The 15,575-nt window shown below is 48.8% G+C and overlaps 1 long non-coding RNA gene across 3 annotated transcripts in view; it reads right to left on the bottom strand.

The window, feature by feature from the left end:
• Positions 1-2,607: 2,607 nt before the first annotated feature.
• Positions 2,608-15,575, bottom strand: part of LOC135970070 (uncharacterized) — a 122,239-nt gene continuing 109,271 nt past the window's right edge. For 2 of the 3 annotated variants that reach the window (XR_010585513.2, XR_010585512.2), the window contains exon 4: positions 2,608-4,824. This is a non-coding gene — a long non-coding RNA (uncharacterized lncRNA). The other variant, XR_012433185.1, reaches the window with a different exon arrangement.

A 15,575-nucleotide genomic window follows, 5' to 3' on the forward strand; every position in this document is an offset into this window, starting at 1 on the left:
TTATGTACTAAATCTAATCTTTTGTTAAGTAATTACTGTGTATCACGTGTATTATTTGGAAGTCCTTCCTGGCCCAGAGACTTGACGTGTTCTTATCTTTTGTCCACTGATCTAGTCATTCCAGTAAGTTTATTGAACACAAATCAATTTTACAATTAAATTCTTACAGGAATCACACTCATACTGCAAGCTGCTTTGGTTTTTAAAGTGAAATAACCAATAGTTTTGCAAACCAGCGATATCATAGAGTAACAGGATAAAGCAGCCCCATGACATGCAGAAACACGGGGTTTCAACGCTGACCAGTAAAAAACACGTTACCAACCCCTAAATGTGAAAATATTTTACACCACAACAGATACTCCAGAGAAAAACAAGATGTTCAAAAAAGCCCTTTGCGGAAAAACACTTTCCCCTCCATTGTTCACACGGTTTCCAGAAGCTTGTGTTTGGCAATGACCATGAACCAGAAGTAGCGTCTGCTGCAACTACTGCTACTGCAACACAGAATATTAAGGCAAAAAAAAAAAAAAAAAAAAAAAAGAAAGAAAAAGAAAAAAAGGACACAGCATATTTCCTATTGATGAGAACAGATAGAGTGTTATCAGAGTGAGTGTGTTCTACAGTCAACAATGTTCAAATTCTAAGTCTCCCGCAGACACTAGACGGTAACCGCCAAAGCTTGTGTACTTGGCAACGTTCAAGGAGACCAAGTTCAGAGCTGTCACAACGCAGCACCATCCTCACGCGATTATCTCAGGCGGGTTTGAGGGCACGTGCCCCCGTCACAGCGGGATAGCTGCCCAGCCCAGCACTTCCTGAGATCACAGACCTTCGCCTTCCCACATCTTCAATAGTTCCTTTACACTGGGAACCAGAGAGCAAAACCTAAAACACTTCCTCAAATCTCAAGACAGTCTTGAGAGCTCTTCTTGCCCCTTCTCTTCTGAAAAAGCCTATTTCACAAGCAATCTGTAGTGCTTACCAGAGCTGGGGCAGGAGGAGAGCTCGTGTTTGGTAGACCGAGTTTCAAGTGTGGGGAGGCCAGAAAGTTCTGGAGATCAATGGCGGTGATCGCGGCATGATAGTGTGAACACAGTTAATGCCACCAAACCATACACTTAAAAACAGAGTGCTATGTAATTTTACCACAATAAAAAGACTGAGAAAAGTCATCTATAATTACCGTCTCCAATATCTTGCATCCTGTAAGGTGCATTTGCTTGTGCACCCTGTGACAGCTCGCTCCTTCCTGACCTCCTCCTTCGGTTCCCTGTCTCGATCCCACTGGTTCCTCTCCTCATGAGCCTCTTTCCTGTCATCTGGCAGGGTTCTACTAGGACCCTCTGGCTCTCACGCCACCCCAGTTCCACAGACCCACCCACTGGGTGGACCACAGGTGTCCAGCCCGACCTTGCTGATATGCTCCAGCTGGCCCTGGACTCGAAACACGCTCCTGCGGCTTTCCATCAGTGTGGCATCTGCGAGTTACCTCCTGGGCAATGCCAGGTGATGGTAACATCAACCAGGAGGCACCGCTGAGAAGCAGAACGAATGGTGCGGTGCCCTGAACATCACATCCTTCAACGGAGCTCTGTGTTTTCTCTTCTTCTGGCACAGCTTCGCTGTAGGAAGGAGGCCATTCTTCCAGTGCTGCTACTTCCAGGACCGGGGAAAGCAAGCTTCAGAAAGGAACGGTATCAAAGAGGCAGGACCCACCAGCAGGGCTGCTGGCGGCCGGGCGACCACAGCCCCAGCATTCCCCAGCCACCACGGCTGACAGCCCAGACTCCAGAAATGCACGGCTTCAACCTTAGGAGTAAAAACCCTCCCAAGCCAACTATTATTTTCAACAATGGGATTGGGGAGTGGGGTGTTGTAACCCTGCCTCTCTCGATGGCACAGATCATCGGATCCCAGTTCTTATACGATTAGAGAGTGGGGGGGGGGGGGTCCTAACCCTGCCCCCCTTGATAGAAAAGAACTGGGATCTGGTGATCTGTGCTAAGTGAGCACTTTGATTCCGCCACATGCAGTCATCCTCAGCACCAGGAAAAGTCAGAAGCGTTGAGTGATGACACTGATACCAACACATGCGGTTCTGATGGCTCCGGTAAACTGGCTACACAGATACAACCCGACAGTGGTGAGATCCACGGAATTCACCAGTCTTCCCAAGGATCGTGTTCCTGAATCTTCTGCATTCGGAATAACCGTCTACTTTGCCAGGGCTGAGCCATGCTACCCTCTCGCCTGTCCTCTGCTTTCACCAGCTTCGTGTGCATTTCCAGGCAAGTGTTTATGCAGGTACTATCACTTATTTCCACAGCAAGAACGTACACAGACACCACACAGAAATGGGCAACCCTATTAGAAGCTGTGCAGGTAGATCTAACTCATCAGATGTTGCAAATTCCTGTTGCCTTGGAAATTAAACTAACGTTGCTATGACCGTATCTCTTACTGCACCACTAAAGACCATCCGGGTAAGAGGAATGTGCCTCTACATAGCATTCAGCGCACGTTTACATGTCGGTTTTCCCTGAATATGGTTGTTATGTGAGACAGAAATCAGTAAGATGGGCTGTAACATATAGTATAGGATCATTGTGTCTCCTAGGCTTAAACACATCCTTTAATGAAGTTTAACTCTCTGGGGACATGAGTTACATAGTAACATGTTTTGGATATTGTCTCTTTCACATTCTAATTATCAACACCAAAGAAGTTCTTGAGTTCCTTGTTAAGTTGAAAAGCAATTTACAAAGCATAAAAGCCCCAATATTATAGGATACAATTCAGTCTTTTTAGCATATTCTCAAAGCTGTACAACAACCAACCACTACTATGTAATTCCGGGACTTTTTCACTACTGGCCAAGGAAACCTTGAACCCATTAAAGAGTCAGCACCTGCTCCTTCCTTCCGCCAGCCCGTGGCAGTCGCCAGCCGACTTCCGTTTCTCTGGATTTGCCCATTCTGGACACCTGTTGTGAGAAGAATCGTACAGTGCATGACCTTTGGCGTGACCTTCGGTGCTGGCATCTTTCACGTCCAAGGTGAGTGGAATCTCACAGTGCGTGATCTTTGGCGCAGGCATCTTTCACGTCCAAGGCTCATTTGGGTTGGAGCACACGTTCTTTTGTTCCTTTTTACGGCTGAGTGAGATTCCATTGTGCATACATTGTCTTTATCCATTCATCCGTTGACAGACACCTGGGCTGTTTCTACTATTAGGAATAATGCCGCTATGAAGATTCTTATGTAAGACTTTTCGGTAAAAATACTTTCAATTTTCTTGGGCATATGCCTAGGAGTGAAATTCCTGGGTCATACGGTGATTCTATGCTTAACTTTTCTGAGGAATTAACTGCCAGACTTTTCCAAAGCAACTGTACCATTTTACTTCCCCTCCCACTAGCAATATATCAAGATTTCAGTTTTCCCAAATTCACCAACATGTCACTGTCCAATACTGGGGTTTTACCCGTCCCGGTGGTTGTGAAGTGGTATCTCACGCTGGTTTTGATTTCCATTTCTAAGATGACGAATTCTGTTAAACATCTCATGTGCTTTTTAAGGCATTTATATGTCTTTCTTTGGAGAATGTCTATTCAAATTCTTTGTCCATTTTTAATTGGATTTTTATTAAGAGTTTTTAAATATATTCTTGATATCAGGCCCTTATCAACATGATGTATCCTATTCTGTGGGTTGTCTTTGTACTTTAACAGTATCCTCTGAAATGAATATTTTTCATTTTGATACCGTCTTTTTCCCGTCAGTTGCTTGTTATGCTTTAGGCGTCTCATCTAAGGAAATATTGCCTAATCCAACATAACAGTTTCACCAGGATTCTCCCCTAAAGGTGTCATAGGCTGAACTGTCCCCCTGTCAAGTTTCCCACGTTAAAGTCACAACCCCAGAAACTCAATATGTCACTATATTTAGATACAGCGCCTTTAACTTGGCAATTTAGGTCCCATAAGATCTTAAGAGTAGGCCCTGATCCAGTATGATGGGTGTTCTTATAAGACAATTTAGGCACACAGTCCTCAGTGCTGCACACACGTAAGAGAAACCTGTGAGGACACAGAGAAGACGCCGTCTACACAGCATGGGGTGAGGCCCCAGAGAATCCAACCCTGCCTGCATCTTGATCCCAGGCTTCCAGCCTCCAGAACAAAGGAAATAAGATGCTGTTGTTTAAGCCACACGGTCTGTGGTGTCCGTTACTGTACCCAGCAGACTGACAGAATGGGTCTCACAGTCAGCTCCTTAACACTGGATCCATTTTGAGCTTTGTGTGTAGGGTGAGGAAGGGTCCAGTCCATCCTTTTCCATGTGGATACCCCAGTTGTCCCAGCACCATTGAGTTGTGAAATGACAAAAGTAAAGCAACCCTTACGTCCTTTCTCCATCAACAGATTAGAGGATATACTGAAGAGTCGTGGACAATTTTGTCAGTTTAAGCCAGTGGTTTTCAAAATTTGGGTCTCAGGAACACTTTGCACTTTATTAAAGATCACAAAAAAGGTTTCTCATGAGGCCAGGAGTGGTGGTTTGTGCCTATAATCTCAGCACTTTGGGAGGCAGAGGCAGGTGCATCACTTGAGGTCAGGAGTTCGAGACCGGCCTGGCCAACATGGTGAAATCCCATCTCTACTAAAACACAAAAATTAGCCGGGCATGGTGACGGACACCTGTAGTCCCAGATACTAGGGAGGCTGAGGCAGGAGAATCACTTGAACTCAGGAGGCAGATGTTGAAGTGCACTGAGGTCACACCACTGCACTCCAGCCTGGGTGGCAGAGCAAGACTCCGTCTAAAAAAAAAAAAAAAAAAAAAAGGTAACAATTTAGTTCATTTTACAGTGATAAAGTCATTACATCTTAACACAGTCTTAAAGAAACCATTTTCCAAAATAAGCAGCAGCATGAAAACAGTTTGTGCTGCTGTGAAAATGCCTAACATCTCTGCATCTCAGAAAGCAGGGTTCTCATGGGCTGTCTGCGTTCAGTGGGCTGCAGAGTCGTGGTTGAAGTTTATGAAAAAAGTCTGACCCCATGCTGATACACAATTAAGAAGAAGTATTTTCAATGTGTTTTCGGATAATTTTAGGTATTCTCTGCTGCCAAATATAACAAGCAGTACTTCAGTACAGGCTGTCTGCAACGTGGAGTCTGCGCTCTGGCCGACGGGCCTTTCCGCCCCAATTCCTTCTAAGTCGACTGGTCCGTCCTGCACTTGAATGGCTTTTACCAGCACACGATTTTGTAATCACACATTGGTTAGAAAACACTGGTTCAGTGTTATGAGCAGCTTCCACATTTCATTCTACGTCAAAAAAAAAAAAAAAACCATATCAATATCACCGTTGATCACATAAGAAAGTGGTGGACACAAGATTTTTATATTTTAATATTCACTGGAAAACTCAAATGTCTAATCACTGGGAATAACGTAAGGTACTTTCGTGAGGTGAAAGAGTCATTTTGTTCAATTTTCAGGCCACACCTGCAAATAACTCCATCACCTCCATCTGAAGTAGCATTGTTTGTAAGTCATTCTTTATATAAAGGCAGTCTTAGTGGAAGAAGTGGTTCTGCAGGTTCATAGCTCAGAGGCACCAGTGTTCTCCCAAGATAACCATAAAATCCGTAGAAGACGCACCTGTGCACACTTTCTGTTTCTCACTCAGAACATTCCAGAAGGATCCCTGAATCCCGGTGCCGCAGCAAGACTGAAGTGTGCTCTCACCCACACAATAAACCCAGGGAGCTCCCCCAGCCCCCACCCCGAGGCCACAGCTTTGGTCCTCTGTCTGGTCTAGGGGGGCTCCTGCAGCTCCAGCCTAACAGGGAAAAGCAGGCACCCACATGTCAGAAAGACCTCCCAAGGTCCAGTGAGCACTTCTGCTTATGTGCCAGCCAAGTGCGTTTGACAAGGCTACAGCCAGCTGTACGGCAGGCAGCGAGGTACCCAGCAAATACTTCAGGGCTCACGTTACTGAGGAAGGAAGGTGGACAGCGAGGTACCCAGCAAGTACTCAGGGCTCACGTTATGGAGGAGGAAGCCAGGCAGATAGTGTGGTACCCAGCAGGGTTCACGATACTGAGGAGAAAAGGAGGGTGAAGACAAGGGGCCTGGAACAGTCTGTCATAAGCTTTAGCATTTACAAGGCTCGCTATAGATTATCCGATTTGATCTTAACAGCTCCCAAGAGAGACAGAGGCCTGTTTTCACTTCATAAAAAGAGATCCAGAGAACTGATGATGTGCCCTTCCCACATGCTCCCAGAAATCATCCTCAAATCATCTCTCAGTTGTATGCATGTGATAATATGTCAGTCACGTCCCCTCCCTGCAGGGGGATCGTAATGTCGCCCTGCTGTTCCTTAGCACCCCTGCCCTCTCCTGCATTTCAGCCATGCCAACAATCCATGGGAAGTCGGCACAACCCCACCTCCGCTGCTGCTGATGGCTTGGGTCACCCTTATCTTTCATTTCCACCTGCAGGGACTTGTTCTTTCTTCAAATGCAGCTCAAACTCACTCATTGTGTGAAGCCTTTTCCAGCCATCACAACTGTCATGTGTAAAATCAGTCTGTGGAATGCTTCATTGAGGAGGGGCTTATGTTGCCTCATTGGCTGTGATCACCACCAAATTCTGAGCAAACCAGGTGGTCCCCTCTCCCCATCTCTGCTCCAGTGCACTTAAAACAAGGATTCCTGGAAGCACCTTTTTAGTCCAATTCATGCATGAGTCTGCCCCACACCCCACAGACAAGCCCTGGCGGTCAGGGTTCAGGGCCCCCAGGTGGGTAAGGAGAGCTTTGTGCACTCTCTGGAGTTGTCACCCAGAGACCCACGGCTGGAAGGGAAGAAACTTGCATCCTATGAAACATCCAGGCCCTGAGACCCACTCAGAAGCAGAAAACGGGGAAGGAGCCTCAACCAGACCCTCGGGAGGGCAGTCAGCAGGAGCCACGGAGGTCACCAGGAGGGAGGGTGTCAGGCAGTGAGGCCAGAGGTGATGTGGCCAGGAAGGAGACGTGGCCAGAGGCAACGTGGCCAGGGAAGGAGACACAGCTGGAAGGAAGTGACAAGAGGGGTCTCCAGGCCTCAGACTGTGCCTGATTTATGGATGACATTTTAATTATGATGTTATATCTAACCTTAAAGAAAAGTAGCAATTTAGAACCACTGTGTACATTTAAAGCACAGTACAAATATAACATTTTCCAAAACAAAGAACAGTGAATTGAAGGAAAAAATAGCAACTCACCAAAAAAAAAAAAAAAAAAAAAAAAAAAAAAGTGAAAAAAAAAATTCATTTAAGATCAGAAATAAAGAGATCCTACAGCTCTTGTAGTCCAATCCCCACCCTAACGTGAATGGGAGAAAAAGGGAATTAGATTCTAGTCAGTCAAAATTAAAGACAAAACCGATGCACTTTACTTTCTACTTGACAGAAAACAAGAAAAGCTCATCAAGGAATCCCAACAAACAGTAACTTTAGGAGTCCCCAAAATACAAAATTCACCTTCAAATTAAATCAACTGCTAAGTGTGTATAAAGTTACGTTTTTCTTTATTGCCTTCCTCCTCCCCAGGGGCTTTTTTAGACCTTGTTTCCCCCTAATTGCCTCCAACATCCAGGAAATTTAAACCCCACAAATAAACCGTGTCTCGATTCACACACAGCGTCCTTTGGAGCAGACAGTCCATTGCCCTAAGACGTTCTTGTCACCTAAGCACCAAGTACAGCCTGAGAACGCACAACACGCACACACACGAACTCGGACAGACAACAGGTGAGATATGGCACATGAGGAGGAAGATGAGACAAATGAGCTTCAATGACTTCACTGATACCCCAGATCCATGAAGAAGTGACACACGCAGCCTGATCGGGTGCCGGTGACTCCTGGAAAACAGCCAAGGGCAGCATTTGGAGAAGCAGCACCGCAGGCCAGGAGGGTCTCGGGGCTTCAGAGGAGAGGGGTTCCCCAACCAGGTGCTGAGGCTTCAGAGGGGAGGGGTTCCCCGACCAGGTGCTGGGGCTTCAGAGGAGAGGGGTTCCCCGACCAGGTGCTGGGGCTTCAGAGGGGAGGGATGCCCCGACCAGCTGCTGGGGCTTCAGAGAGGAGGGGTGCCCCAGGCAGGCGCTGCAGCTGCAGACGGGAAGACGCCCCGAGCAGGTCCTGGGGGCGGCAGAACAAGCCCTGGGTCCCCTTGTCACTTCTCACTCCCTACTCCCGAATCTCGCCCTGAAATTGCAGCAAGTCCAGGTATTCATTTACCCATAAAATTAAGTATCTGTGAGTAACACAAGTCACTAATCCACACCGATCTGAGTCCACAGATACCTCCCAGAGATGCCACCATCCCTTCTGCTAGAAGGGCAGCCCAGGGGCACACGCTGCTAGGAAGGGAGACTGTCTGCAGCCTGATGCTGCAGAGTCCTCAACACTTAGTCTACCTTCTGGAACCATGCCGTCTCCTACAGAAGCAACTAGGGGCATGTAGGGTTTTTAAAATCTTTTTTTTTCCTTAAGAGTCCCCCTCTGTCACCCAGGCTGGAGTGCAGTGGCACAATCTCGGCTCGCTGCAACCTCTGCCTCTCGAGTTCAAGTGATTCTCCTGCCTCGGCCTACCGAGTAGCTGGGAATACAGGCGCCTGTCACCAGGCCCGGCTAATTTTTTTGTATTTTTAATAGGGATGGGATTTCACTCTGTTGGCCAGGCTGGTCTCGAACACCTGACCTCACGTGATCCACCCACCTCGACCTCCGAAACTGCTGGGAGTACAGGCATGAGCCATGGTGCCCGGCCCATATAGCTATTTAAATTTGACTAAAATTTAAAAAAAATTAGAAATTCAGTTTCTCATTTACACTTCAAGCATTCAGTCAGCCACAGGCGGCCACTGACCAGAGGCTGGTAGAGATGTCACACTCCACTCTGTAGAAGGATCTATGGACGAAGTGGCTCTAAGATCATCTCAGCATCTTTATATTGAAGCTATCGAAGTTTCACTCTGATTATTATAGACATCAGCATTCTCCCATTTAAAAATGTCAGTGCTATTGCAACGATCAGATCTGTGACTTCTCAGAAGCTCTTCTCTTCCTGGACAAAACTACAGAACATCTGCACTCTGTCTCCACACTAAGGGACGGCAGAAGCCTCCGTGTAAAATCAGGGGGAGAAAAAAAAAAAAAGAATCCCTGGTCCCTCTCCCCCTACAATTTTGTGAAACTCCTCTTAATATTCAGAATAACTGCCAGAATTGCAATAAACAAGCAGCCCTTGACCAGGAAGAAACAGGGAAGCAAGCAGAGGGAGATGCCAGGACCCTCAGATCCCTCCGGGACCCCAGGCCCAGCCAGGACTGAGAAGGGCAGCACAGCCCGGCAGACCTACATACCTGATGCGAACTGTGCACACGGCTTCCCCAGGCCTCAGTACCCCGCTCTGCCCTTACTGAGCACTGTGGCTCTAGTAGAGGCAGCTCCCTGAGCCCCAACACCCACAGCCAGTCCCCTCCTTGCAGGTCTCAGCTCTGCTGTCACTGCCTCAAGTGCATCCCTGATGCTTCTCATCCTCATCCACGTACCGTGTCCCCTCTACCCCATAGCCCTTGCTACCGCCCACCCCACTACGGATTCTGGCACACAGCGGGTGCCTGAGACGCCCCAACACGTGACATACCAGGGTAGGGCTTGGAGTTCCAAGGGCCACATCCCGCATACCACCACAAGCGCCACGGAGGCTGTAGAACGGGTCCAAGTTTCAGGCCGGCGCTCAGCTCCTCCCGGCCGTGGAGGCCAAGAACCTAGAAAGCGAGCGCAGCCGGAAGCAGGATCCCAAACCCCCTTCCTGTTCCTTAAGAGGAACGGGGCCTCGGAGCACAACCCCACCAGCACCTTCCTCCAGTCAGGCAGCCTGTCAGAGCACCGACACCTTCACCGCAGGGAAACCCATCAAGTACCTCCTGTGAGGAGAAAATCACCAAGTACCACAGGAGCCATGTCCACCGGCAGCGTCTGCTGAGCCCAATTAGTGACAACAGCAGCCGGGCCCCCACGTAGCACGTGCCCACCCCGAACCTGCCCCGCACACCACAAGGCCGACCATCCTGGCGCTCAGCTTCGACTCATCAGGGGCCTCTTACAGGAGAGCTCGGCATGTCTATCTTCCCTGGGCTCACAGAAAGGAGCGGGACTCAGCCCCAAGTGTGAACAGAGTCAAGCTCCCACTAGCTGTGCAGACAACCTTCCTAGCCCTGGCCTGGGAAGGGGCCAAGCCCAAACAGTCATCTTTTGCCCGCACAGGTACAGAATTGAGCCAGTTCTCTCAATGGACTCGAGACAGGTCAACTCCAGGCTCCTCAGTGCTCTGGGGTTCACCTCGGGCCGCTGCACCTTTGAAACGTGGCTGTGGACTCCTCTAGGCTGCTCAGTGTCACGGCCCATTTCATTCCGACACTGCAGGCCCCTTCTGTGGTGTCAATACCCAGGACACCCCTGCCGGCATCCTCCGAGATGCTGCTGCAGCTGCTGTGATCTGAGAACAGCCACTTGCAGGCATCAAAGGGAGGGCTCAAGTCTCCTCTGAGAGCAGCGGCTACAGCTTTGGAAGACATTGCACTCAATCCTGGGTGAGCCTGGCTCGGTCTGCAATCTAAGCCTGGTTGCTGGGGAGACACACTCTGTTGTAACTGACAGAGGCTGTTGGTGGCAGCTCTACCAAGACCGAGAATGGCAACTAATCTGAGATTTACTATCCATACTTTCTATCTGATGTTTAAAAGGAAGGCATCGTGAAGTTCCAGTAGCAAGGAATTTTCTATCATCTATCACATGAAGATACAGCAGAAATGCAGCTAAAATGTTAGTAGGGTCTATGTAGAGGAACAGACGGGTCTATTTCAGGAAAAGTGCTTGCTGGCTTTTTAGAAACAGAGTGAAATCCCTGCCAAGTAAAAGGTTTGTACTTTTGCTTTGGAAAGTTCTTCCTTATTATTTGAATACATTAACTATATTTAAGTGTTCTTGTAGACTAAGTATTAAATATTCAAAAGTAAGTAATTCTGTTCGGTCTATTTCATTCTTTAAATGCAGCTTTCAAAAACTGACAAACACCTGGCTGGGTGCAGTGGCTCGCGCCTGTAATCCCAGCACTTTGGGAGGCTGAGGCTGGTGGATCACGAGGTAAGGAGATCGAGACCATCCTGGCTAACACGGTGAAGCCCCGTCTCTACTAAAAAGGCAAAAAATTAGCTGGGCGTGGTGGTGGGTGACTGTGGTCCCAGCTACTTGGGAGGCTGAGGCAGGAGAATGGCGTGAACCCGGGAGGCGGAGCTTGCACTAAGCCGAGATCACACCACTGTACTCCAGGCTGGGTGACAGAGCAATACTCCATCTCAAAAAAAAAAAAAAAAAGTTACAAACACCCCATGTCTGCCCTGGCTCCGGCCATCTCCACAGAGTGGACAGAGCTTGGGAAAAGCTCACTGTGGAGGCCCAGGAGGCCGGGACGCACCTTTGCTCAGCAGATGAGCGAGAGGGTCAGCCACCCTAGGGAAGAAGCCCGCATTTGCTATGTTACTGATGATATCCACATAAATTTCTATTTTGCCTCCCACACACAGACCTGGGATCCATGTTTGAGCAAGCGGATCCTGCCAACAGAAGCTCCATGCCATCATTTCCCTGACTTCCCCAACAAGAGCCAGGCCAGGCAGTGTCCCCACACGGGCCCTGGGACCCAGGAAGATCCGGGTCCTGCCCTTCTCCCTCATCCCTGCAGCACCTGGCTTGTTGTGGAAGTGCAGCAGTGCTGGCTGAACCCACGTTCACCTGGGGTGTTCAGGAGAAGCCTCTGTGCAGAAATCAGCTGGGAAGCAGGGCTGTGTGTGCTGGCAGATCATCGAATGGATTTGCAGAACTGAGTTTTCAACACGGGTGCCGCCATCAAGTCCCTCAAGCCCTTCGTGAGCCTAGAGACACAGAGCCATTTGCTGCACTCCCACAATCTCTAACCACCCTGCATGGAAGCTCAGTTTATCCAAAGGACCATAAAATTGTGTGTGTAAACAAAGTTTGGCATAATGAATTAAAACGGAAGTCACCACTTCTCTTTTCCATTAATCCATTCATTCAAACAAGTGTCTCGAGTATGTGCATCGAATACTGTGGAATTAGGATTTAGTCCATGCCTTCAAGAAATATACATCACAGAATAAAAGGTATAGCTTGTAACTAACAGTGGTGAACAGGCAAGAAATACACATCGAAGAAAAAAAGGTAGAGCTTGTAACTGTAACAGTGCTGAACAGGCAAGAAATAAGCATCATAGAAGGAAAGGTAGAGCTTGTAACTAACATCATAGAAGGAAAGGTATAGCTTATAAACTAACAGTTGCGAACAGGACAGAATCTCACAGGCTTCTCAGGAGCCGCCGAGGAGGAAGCCATGATTCATTTCCACCTGCAGTTGATAAATGTTTCCTGGATAAAGTAACTTTTCTACAGTGATATCTGTTCCTTATTGTTTAGATCTTGCTTGATAGGGTATTAAATCACTACTTTATGTGCTGCTTATATAAAATACATCATTGTCGGGGGAGGTTATAAAATAAATACTTCACACAAGCTTGGGCTGTGAATGGTGCAAGGCAATGGGACGATGTGTTCCCATGTTCTCGAGACACAGAAGGGGCAAGACCCTGGTTCCTTCTCCTCCCCACCGCCCTGTTCCCAGATGAGGGGTGGAGGCAAGGCCGCTGTGGAGTCCTAGAGCTGGCTCCAGGGCCGGGACACCACGCCCGCACTCTCTGCGCCTCATACGAGAAATACAGCCTGGGGGGCAATCACCAATTGACCTGGCGGTGGGGAGAGTCCTTCATCAAAAGCCTGTGCTTCCAGGAACCAGGACAAAGCAGGACCCCCAGGAAAACTGTTCCAGGTGCTCCTGAAACCTGGGCAGAGTCACAGCCTGGCAGGAAGCACCAGTGACACAGGTGTGCCCAAGATTGGGAGGATGGCCAGACGCCTGGAGGCCAGACCAGCCTGCAGGATATGACCACTTCTCTCTGGTTCGTTAGAGATAGACAGTCTGGGCTTCACTTTTGTATGTGGAGTCTCACAGTACAGAAATATCACAAAGGGATTAGACTTCATATATCCCAATTTTTTAATTTAAAAAAAATCACATTTATTGCAACTAATTCTAAATGCAACAAAGAAAAATAAATAATTATGAAAATGCAGGCCTATAAAATATAAACCACAATCTCTTTACCCATAGGAGACCCAAAATTTAGTTTACCTTTACTTCAGTATCATTCATTTTTTTTTTTAAACCATTACTGAGGTGTCTCCTCACTGCCCCATGGGCTCTTCAGGGCTCTTTACTGTTTTGCCGTTTTTTAGGTTTCAGGGCAGGATCATTTTCCCACACTTGTTTGCTTCCTTGTTCACCAATTGTTCACAAGGACATCATTGTGCCTCAGAAAACCTAGTAACTGAACTTCATTAAAAGTGAAAAAAATAAGGACATATTGGCTGCTATGACAGCATCCTCAGTCACCGAATCTCCCTGGGGGACCAGACACACCCCCATCTCCTTGTAACCCCAGCATGCAGGTATCGCTGCAGCTGACAGGACTGACCCAGCCTGGGGGAGGCATGAACCAAAGAGAAGGCAGGTGACTCATTTAGGAAACTCGGGTGATCCTCTCGAGCCACGCTTCTCAGGGCGTCAGGGGACCAGCCACATGCAGGGAACCTCCTTGGCCTGGCAGGTGGCAGACTCCTGGGACCCTCCTCAGACACATTAATCAGAGAATCTAAAGGCGGGCAGACTCTGAAAAGTATCTGTAAAGGAAGGACTTAGCTCTGCTGTGAGCCCACTACATGCGGGGTCGCGCAGGACTCTGCTCCCAGCGTCCAGTCTCCATTTAACCCTCCTGGGAGGAACACCCGTCAAGTCACAGAGCACGGTCTTCAGCGAACACCTTCCTGCGCGACCTCCACTGTCGCCCAACCCTGCAGGAGTAGCCTCTGAGTAGGGGAAACAAGTCTTTGCTCCTGACTCGGCCACCTTGACGCTGGTCAGAAGACCAGCACTCCCACGTCTCTGGGGAAAGGAGCGGCCCTGGGCAGGAATGCACTTGGCAGCCCCAGGGAGGGGCCAGGTGTGGAGGAGCAGGCCTCTGCCCGCAGACACGTCAGCTCAGCATCCTGGAGCAGAACCTCCAGTCCAGCTGAGCCTACAGATGGCTGCAGCCCTGGACAGCATCTTCACGGTGACCCGGGGGACTGGGCCAGAGTCGCTCAGCAGGGCTGCCGTGAATTTGCAACCTGAAGAAGCTGTACAGTCGTACGTGTACGTTGCCTTAAGCCCCTAGGTTTTGGGGTCACTTGTCACACAGTGACAGACAGTGGATGTGCACGGACTCCCAGGCCACGATGGCCTCTGCCGGCCTCACCCGGGCTGTCTCATCTGTTCCCGTGACATCACGTTTCTCAAAGTCAAAGGCTGCCAGGGCCCCCTCTTTTCTTCACAAAGTCGTTACAAGCTCACGATACAAACTGGAAAAAAAAATCTGTAAAATACAACGTATGACGCAATACAGGGTGAATGCGCAGGCACATACACACGCGAAACAGGTGCATGCACACATGAAGAGGTGTACACGCATGAAACAGGGGCACGAGTGAAGGTGTACACGCGTCAAACAGGTGTGCATACACACATGAAAGCACCAGACATGAAGGGCTGTCTTTGGAATCCTGGTTTTTAGGCATCTCCCTCACCCTTTTACATCTACGCGATCACAAACACAGCACACCACAGTACTGAGGGGAAGTCCCAGCTTCTCATGGGGGAACATGAGGCTTTTTATTTATGCCACAGGTTGCATCACTACATTCTAGAACTGCAAGGCCCCGCACTGCCAGGACTGGGTCAGGTCCACCCTGTGCTCCAAGGACCAGGCCGCCTGCCAGCCCACACGGACCTGCCCCCCGGATGGTGCGGCTGCTTCGAAAACAGAGGCTCAGGCCCACCCAGAGACCTGCAGTACCTCTTATTAAATCAAGACTTGGCTGTGGGTAAACGTGAAGATTTTTATTAAACATGACTCTGGAACATTCAAAGGACCATAACTGAATGCTCCTTTCGCAGCCACGGCGTGTCCAGACGCTCATGGAGAAGGCCAGGGCGTGGGAACCCACGGAGGCCCGACAAGGCAGACTCGGAGCTGTGTGGCGCAGTTACCACCGATTTTGTGTTGACACTTGCCTTTTATATTCAGATTAAAATAAAAAACAAGACGCAAAAGTGGCTCACATTCTATTTCAATTCTCTATTTTTGTAGTAATTGGGCCCCCTTCCCTCTGGTTTCCCAACCAAGCGATAAATAGGCCCAGCTGCGATTTGTCAAAGTCTGGGCCTCTGTTGTAGAGTAAGTGAGGGGGGTAGGGAGGGGAGCAGGAGTGGTGAGGAGGAGTGGGGGATAGGGAGGGACAGAGGGAAGGATAGAGAGACAGACAAACTGCCGAGGGC

The sequence above is a fragment of the Macaca fascicularis genome, chromosome 3 (genome assembly GCF_037993035.2).
Source record: "Macaca fascicularis isolate 582-1 chromosome 3, T2T-MFA8v1.1".
Taxonomy (NCBI): Eukaryota; Metazoa; Chordata; class Mammalia; order Primates; family Cercopithecidae; genus Macaca; species Macaca fascicularis.